Here is a 9199-nt window from a genome sequence, read left to right on the forward strand (position 1 = left end):
TTCTTCAAAGTTTGAAATTTTGTATTTATTTGTTTCGCCTCAAAGGAAACGACTTGGCGCAAGAGCTGGAGCTCTTGGGTCGCGGATGCTGCTGAATTGCGGAGATCGTTCTCGAGTCCTAAGTTTTCTGGGTCTGATTCCTGTTCAATCGACGAAAATGAAAACCCATTTCCGCATATCGATAAAGGTGTTCCTTTGTGAAGCAAAGAAGGGAAATCTGGGCTGTGGGTTCGTCGGAAAGCCAATAGGGGGTTGGGTTCATGGGATGATGGAGATCGGTGAGAAGGCATGATTTTGGTGACTAGGTTCACGGGAGGTGGTGGAGACGGGATTAGCAATCCCCTAGTTTTCGGGGTCTCGTTGAGAACAACTAGCGAAGGAATTAGTTGACACGAGTCCAACTTAGTGTCATTAATTGTAGTCCCTTCTTGCACCAAACACAGACTGGTAAACAACCAGTCCCGTCAAGGTCAGATCGAATGTTCATCTACAGTTGGTTTGGATGAGATTCGAGAAATTCCAAAAAGCTTTACTAGTTTTGGTCAAGAACACGGGGTTTTAGAAGACAAGTCTTAGGGTGCCTTGCATGAGTATTCAATTTAGAATCAAGATATTTAGTCGCGCACTTTTGGGCAGATTCTGGTCATTATTAAGTGGCCAGATCAGCCCCTAAATCTCCGCTGGTGCGCAACTGAACTTGACACTACCCATAGTGGAAGCGCAAGTAAAGTAGGATTGGTGGCAAATGGCAACGGTTGGAATTTGGTGAAGTATTATTGGTTTCATCACTTGACAACTAGAGTTTAGACAATGTGTGTGCACACGCATAATCATAACGGTCTTTATGCACATGATATAACTTGATTACTCGATATGACGAGGATCAAAAGAGGGCAAACACTTCCTTACCAACTAAGCTAACTTACGTCTACAATCACGCAATGTTTTAATTGAATGAAGACATAAGGCGACAAGCAGGGGTAGATATATTGAGGGGTAGGGGGGGTCAGCTGGCCCCCTGAACTTCGGTGAATGTCTAAGGATAACTTTGAGTGCTGACTCTTTGAACTTCAGTGAATGTCCATAGATGACTTGGGTGCTGCCCCTTTAAATGTTGGAGTTGCCCTTCATATATGCCCTTTAACTACTTGATAAAATGCATTAGAGAGGTGTTGCTCCCTTACAGTCTAGTCCTAATATTATTTACCTTTGGCTTATTTGTTGGTTGTGATTACAATTGTAGGAAGAAAAAAAGAACCAAGTAAAAAACTATCCAAAAATGCATGCAAAGTAAATGAAATGGTGATATTAGAGAATAACAAAACATCATCATTCTCGGACAAACATATTAATGGGATGCAATGATATCAAACATTGTTAGTGTGTTCAAGATAAGTGTGTTTCTTTGTTAAGCATTCATATGGGAGTGGTCTTGGAACATATTAGTTACCCACGCAAATGAAGCATTAACATGTATGCAGTATGCTTTTCCAAATGACTTCAAACCTACCAAGATTCGATGAAATGACGATATGCATGTTATTTATGTTTAAAAAAAAAGTTTGCACGCTGCGCTCGTTATTCTTATTGACCCCCCTAATATTATTTCTTGGATCCGTCATTGACGGCAAGTGCATTAAAATGATTCCATCATGAATATCCCACCAGTCAATGATTGTATATATAGTTTGTAGGAAGCTTTTAAGGGAAGACATCTTCATTTTTTTATAAAAATCCAAACCGTTTATTTTTTTCAAGTTGCATTTCATAGATCATTTTTATAAAATATTAGCCAAATTAGAAATATTTGAGACATATAATTGAGTTTAAAGAAATAGACAAACACTTGTTCTCTAAAAAACATTGAAATTTCACTGTAATAATTAAATAGGCAAATGGTTTCGAATTGAATTAAATTTTTTAATGATGATTTTTGAATTAAGAGGCGGTTCGAATCGTTGAAGTTGAATATGAAGTGAATTCCACAACTAATTCTCATTTTTTCTATAAAAAAAATGAAAATCTCTTTCCTTTAAAGGGCCTGATGGTTTGTATATGATAAAAAAATGTATGATACGCTTCCCCCAACCAAGACGTAAGACTCAAAGGTTTAGGTTGAATAATATGCACCAGGAGGAAGAAAGTGGAATGTGGAATGTGATTGTCCAGTCTGCGTTCCCATTACGCATAGACTGGTGCTTTCTAATTTCTTTTATTTGTCCAACACAAAAATGTCAAAAATGGCATAAGCGTTACGATTTGACTTGTAAATGGAAGACTTTGCTTTTGCATAACGTGAATGTATGCATACATAAGTTCATACGGTGGTAATTTAATTAGGTCACTTTCAACATTGCATATTCCACCTACCAAACCAATGGATCAAATCCAATCTCTTTAGAAATCATCTACCCTCTAAAGATACCACCCCAACCACCACCTATTCAAAGGGCATGAGTGCCCTACTTATCTATTTCAAGAATTCAATTGGTATGATACGACTCAAGAGACATACTAGAACCAAAGTTCAAAAGTTCAAAACTTCGACTTTTAGCCTTTCTCAAATTGTTTTTTATAGTATCGGGGTGAGATAGTAGGTTTTGTTCACAATGAGTTAATAATAATGTAGTTCACATTCATTTTTGGAGAAAATCGAACTTAAAACCTCTAACTTATAAGTGAAGAGAAATATCACTATACCGTAATATTAATTGACTATTTCCTTCCATTTTGAAACAATTAACTGGTGTATATACTTGAGTCATCACCATTAATGAATTACTCATCTGTGAATATGCTTGAATCATCACCATTGAATTACTCATCGGTGAATGTACTTGAGTCGTCACCATTGAGTATTAAATATTCTTGCTCAATGACAATCAACACTATCCGAATGACAATCAATAAAATGCTCCCACATAACAATGTGACCAAATGGGCAATATTTTTTTCAAAACGAGAGAACCTGTTCTGCTTTATTATTACTTCATGTCATTTGTTTATGCACGCGTGAATGATTGGTATCATAAATGATCAATATCGGTAAAAAGAATATTATTCTACTATTATAAAACATGAGAAGACTTTTGACTTTCCCTTCAACAAAACTTCTTAGCTACTTTGGAGTAACAAGTATTCTCAATTGTTTTAATCGTTAGATTTGATATTTATATTTTTAAACCAAGATCTAAGGATCCAAGGAAAGCCCTCCTATCAAAACCCAACACGATTTTAAATTTTAGTTATACTTTTGGCTATATTTTTTTAACAAATGAAATCATCTACATTAAAGGGAAGGGATAAACTTAATCTCATAATGAGCTAGTAATAATGTGATTTAAATTTTTCTTTGACGAGAATCAAATCTAAGACCTATCATTTATAAGAATAATACTATTAGACCTTAGTATTAAGTAATTATTTTCCGCTAATTTAAGGGAAAAGTAAATTCAAAGCACATAAAATCAAGACGCCACACCAAAACCTCACAAAAAGAAGAGTTAAAAAGTCCATTTCTTTCACGGGTCACCCCAGTGTTTTCCAGTTCAAAAGCCCTCCTTGAAAGCTCTCTCTCTCTCTCCCCTTGCACACTACTCCCCAGATTTCTTTGGAATTTCCCAAAAACCCCAAAAAGAAAGAAAGAAATGTGAAAACCTTTTCAAATTACAGCTACAGACACCCCTCCCCGAATTTTGCATTAGTAGCAGCTCTCCTCCTCCATTACCTCTAAAGCTCCTCCACAGCTCTCTCTCTCTCTCTTAGCTTTCTAGAACCGAAATCCTATCTGGGTCTCGAACCTTTTCGGATTCGGACCCCCGGGTTGACCATGGAGTCCGGCGCTGCTCCGGCTAGTGACCACAACATCAGAGGGGTGCCGACCCACGGCGGACGCTACGTTCAGTACAATGTGTATGGCAACCTCTTTGAAGTTTCCAGGAAGTATGTCCCGCCCATTAGGCCCGTCGGCAGAGGGGCTTATGGTATCGTCTGGTAAGATTCAATTTTTATTGGGTTTGAGCTTTTCTTGTTATCTTTACTGGGTTTTGAGATTTTAGTTTTAATTTGTTATCTTTGGATTTCCTTTTGATTGTTTGATTGCTGTTGCTTGAAATCTTTGAGAATAGTTTTGTTATACTATTTGAAGTTCCTGCTGTTTATAGAAAGTGGATTTGAGTTAGTTTGGTTCAAGAAGCGGGAAAAGCACTTTCTGATCGTGATCTAACTTTTAGTTAATTTAATCTGAGTATATGTGGATTGTGAATTTTTTGAGATTTTACTCAGGAAATTTATCTGGATTTGTTAGGGATTATTTTTATTTTTGTGGGTTTTGTTTTCTTGTGGAGTTAATGCGATTTTTGGTGTTTTGCGGTGGGGAAGTTTTGTTGGTTGGGGAATTTTTTGTATGTAATCAGGAAATAACTTGAGGTGTATGGAAGCTTAGTTGGTTTCTTTGTGTGCAGTAATCCAGTTTTATTCATATTTCCATGTGGTTTAAATGAGATTTCAAAGCTGTTGATTTGTGTTTTTAAGCTGGGTTTAGTAATGTGCTATGTATCCTTTGGTGGAAGTTGTAGTCCACAAGTGGATTTTAGCTGTCTCAATGAGATTGCAATTCTGTGAAAATATTGAAGTTGAAAAAAACCGTGCGTCATCAATGTTCTTTTGAGTATATCTTGAAGAGATATATGCTCTGCTGAGCTCAGCTAAGCCATTATCCTAGAAAATCAGGATTGAGCACATCAAGTTGTATTCCGTGTTTTTTAGAGTTGTCAATGTGAATCTTTCTGCCTATTAGCCTATTCATAGCTCAAATATTTATTCCATCTCTAATTGAAATCCTTCCTTGCAAATTCCACCCATATTAGTTTCCATCTCCCCTTGCCCGTTCTTTCAATTACTGAAATTGACTCTGTCTTCCCTCTTGGTATATCTCTAAGTCTTCTATCTCTCTGTATTGGGTCATTGTGACTTAGTGAAGTAGTGTGTCTCAGATGCAGTCTTCATTTTTTTGGTCGTGTGAATGATGTGATACGTAAAGTTTATCAATGATAATTTGTTTTCTATTCATTTGACTTACATCGTATGAGTTATAACAAATTTGAAAGTAGATGATTTTTTTGGTTGCATTCAGTGCTGCTGTCAACGCTGAGACTCGTGAGGAGGTTGCCATTAAGAAGATTGGTAATGCATTTGACAACAGAATAGATGCGAAAAGGACTTTACGAGAAATTAAACTTCTTCGGCACATGGATCATGAAAATGTAATTTTTTGTGACCTTCTGTCGTTCATGTTCCTATGAGGATCTCTTATGTCATTTATGTACATCCTATGTAACAGGCTTGCAGATATTTTGTGTTTGGCCCCTTAAAACAATTGGCTTTTCTTGTACATTTGTTTAAAGAATTCCATCTTTTGCAACCTGTGGTAGTAGAAGACTCACTTAAAATGATTATTTTGTGTAGTTCTGTTGATATACAAGGGTTTCTAGAATGGGCAGTGTTCCCCTGCAATAAAACCCTGCCTTAAGCACCTAAATGAGATCTCTCATGAACTCAGTTCTCCGTGTTTGCACATATTTTGATAAAAAAACTTAAGAATCCAGATCATGCTAAATAATTTTTTCCTGTATTTCTGGAGTCAACAGCTTACAAGTTAGTTCTTTCTGCAGGTTATTGCCATCAAAGACATCATACGGCCTCCACAGAAGGAGAACTTCAATGATGTCTACATTGTTTATGAATTAATGGACACTGATCTTCATCAGATTATACGGTCCAACCAACCATTAAATGATGATCATTGTCGGGTTGGCCTTCTTTTCTTAATTTTTGTTGTACTTTTTGTTTTTGGTCAATCTGTTTATGTTATACTTGCTATGCCATTTGATTCTTGAAGTTAGTATTGTTGAGCATCCTATGGAAAGTTTTTAAGCTTTTAAGGATAGTTTCTTGGTTTATATTATGTTTGTAATGCCATTTGAATATAGTAACTGTACGTTCTTGTAGTTCATGTGGATGAGAATCCTCAGGAGGCCAATGAATTGTTGACATTAATTTCTTTTTTTGTTTGTTCGAACCGAGCACAATGGCGTTATAGGATTCATACAACTGACCCCACTTAATGGGAAAAGGCTTTATTTTGTTGTTGTTTTGTTCAAACAACCAAGATTTCATAGTTATATTCCAGATTCTATTTGTTAGGTTATTGGTGATGGCAATATATGCTTGTCACTGAAGTAGGTTGAATTAAGCAACTAATGAATATGGTACACATTGATAGCTTTATATGCAGTCGAATCTTTTCATATATATTTCCATAGCTTGATAATAAATCGTGAGAAATGATGTTCCTCTCATCTTAAAAACAAGGTTCTGGTCCTTTGCTTTGTTAGCTTGTAGATCAATGAGATGACATGTTTCTTTTATTCTTTAGTTGGAACTTGAACGATGGATTTACATTTCCTAGTTTTCTGAACCTTTCATATTCGGAGTGACTATAGTTTAGAACTTTTACTTGCGATAACTAAGATAAAATTCTCTGCATTTTAGCCTTGATTATCAACCATTCTCATGACCATGATTTCGGTTATACATGTCTGAGATCTCACTAATTTGTTGTTTAAATTCCACCTTTGCAGTACTTTCTGTACCAGTTGTTACGAGGGCTCAAATATGTACATTCAGCAGGTGTTTTACATCGTGATTTAAAGCCCAGCAATTTGCTCATGAATGCAAATTGTGACCTTAAGATTGGAGATTTTGGTCTCGCAAGGACAACATCTGAAACTGATTTCATGACTGAGTATGTTGTTACTCGTTGGTACCGTGCACCTGAATTGCTGCTTAATTGTTCGGAGTACACTGCAGCAATCGATATATGGTCTGTAGGTTGCATTCTAGGTGAAATCATGAACAGAAAACCCCTATTCCCTGGCAAAGATTATGTACATCAGCTGAGACTCATAACAGAGGTATGATTTTTAGGTCTTTCTAACTGAATTTAGACTGTTATGCCACTGGTTTCTACATTACAAACGGGTCATACTTTTAATGAGAATTCGGAGAAAACCTTTTTTTTCACTTAACGAGCGGAAGAGGTTAGAGGTCGCACTTGGTGCGATGGCAAGTGCCTTCGCCCATGAGCGGTAGGTCTCGGGTTCGAGACTTGGGAGCAGCCTCTCCATAAAATGGGGGTAAGGCTAGCCGACATTCACCTCTCCCAGACCTTGCGTAAAGCGGGAGCCTTGTGCACTGGGTACGACCTTTTTTTTTAACGAGCGGAAGAGGTTCCATCTGCTTTACATTTGGTTATGTTTCTTGTTGCCAAGTGTTAGACAGTGCATAAACTGTACTGATTCTCTGGAAAGTATTAATAATGAATTTCTAATAAGATTAATTTGTATAGTTATGGGTGTGAAGTAGACAATGAACGTGTCTCATAATAATAATCTTTCAAACGATCTTGGCCAACTGGTGCAATGTTTTCCTTTTGTGTTCAACAGCTCTTAGGCTCACCTGATGACTCCAGCCTTGGATTTTTACGAAGTGATAATGCTCGAAGATATGTTCGACAACTACCTCAGTACCCAAAGCGGAGCTTCTCTCTTGGGTTTCCTGATATGTCTCCTAGCGCTATAGATTTGCTAGAGAAGATGCTTATCTTTGACCCAAACAGGCGTATTACAGGTATACTTAGTTATTGTGTTGCACTTCAACCAGTTTGGTTATGACATAAATGATATTGGGGATCTCAGAGTCCTGCAGGATTTTCTATGAACTGGAACTTACTAGTTACAATTCCTGTATCTTCTGGCGGAAAGTTTTGTGATGTTTAGATTTAGAAACAGCAGTGCATGTATTGTCATTCTCAAATACGGAGTTCTGCAGTACTTTAAGAATGCTTGGTAAACAAATTGTGCATATAACTTTTGTGAGAGAGCTTATTAATAGAGCAACTGGAGCCATTTTACTCGCTGATGATTTTCTTCTTTGTTAATTGCATTGACGATTGTTTTTCTCCCCGGTGCTTTGCAGTTGATGAGGCTCTTTGCCACCCATACTTGGCGCCTCTTCATGATATAAACGAGGAGCCTGTCTGCCCAATGCCTTTCAATTTTGATTTTGAGCAACCCTCGTTTACTGAAGAGAATATCAAGGAGCTCATCTGGAGAGAGTCCGTAAGGTTCAATCCGGATCCTATTCAATGAGGGTCATCGTATAATCTGTCGTATGCTCTTAGAAAGTAATCTCAAAACGGATTACAATCATATTCTACATAGAACCCACTGGATCCTCCAGGAGAATGAAATTATAAAAACTTTGCTGGACCAATCGGGATTTCCTGAGAAATCGCCCTGAGATGTCATTCATTCAACATTAACACGTATTTGGATGTCTGTATCTGTTAAATGTGTGAAAGGGATTCTAATATGTGAGTCTCTAGAGCTCCAATCCCTCAGTGGTGCAGGTTTGTGCTGGTTAGCGGCTTATAATCCGATGAGGACTATCACCGGCCAGCACCGATGTAAGATCCGATAGTGTTGCAGTTGTATCTGTTTAGAATGGTAGTCCTAGTGTGAACAGTTTCTTTTTGTCATGAAAACCCTTGACTCTGTATATTATGCGTTTCGCCTTCGGGCTTCTTTCCACTGTTAGGACTCCTACGAGACAAATTCCCGCTTTGTTTCGTTGTGAAAATCTAATAAAATGCCTTGCTTAGAAACTTCTAATAACAGGGGTGTGTCGAAGGAGAAAGAGGTTGTGCAACAATCATTTTCCTTCCGAATTTCATGTACTCGAAATATTGCTGGAGGGAAAAAAATAGCAAGGGTTTATGGCGGTCTGATAATTTAGCTTTTACTAGACGACGGTGACAAACACTAGTTGTTGATGCACAAAACCGGAGGTTTTGGAACAACGTAAATCTGACTGTGAATCTGCATGAAATGTAAATGTAAATAACACAAGATGTATCGTGATTTACTCCAAGGTTTGGGCTACGAGAGGCTTAGGGTTTGTGAGGGTGAGGAGGCCCTTTTATAGAATAAGGGCTCCTCCCATTTTTACATATTTGCCCCTTCTTTTATTACATAATTACATTTGAGTCCCCCGATTATTTATACGAAGTCTAAATACGGAGACCCTAAGTATGGTATAAATAGTAGTCCCCTAAGTCTTCAGTCAAGAGTCTTTTGGC

General features: G+C 37.4%; 1 pseudogene; it reads left to right on the forward strand.

Annotated features, from left to right (window-relative positions):
* Positions 1 to 3535: 3535 nt before the first annotated feature.
* On the forward strand, positions 3536 to 8621 carry LOC103439212 (mitogen-activated protein kinase homolog MMK2-like; annotated as a pseudogene).
* The last annotated feature ends 578 nt before the right edge of the window (positions 8622 to 9199 follow it).

Source organism: Malus domestica, chromosome 07, assembly GCF_042453785.1.
Source record: "Malus domestica chromosome 07, GDT2T_hap1".
NCBI classification, from domain to species: Eukaryota; Viridiplantae; Streptophyta; class Magnoliopsida; order Rosales; family Rosaceae; genus Malus; species Malus domestica.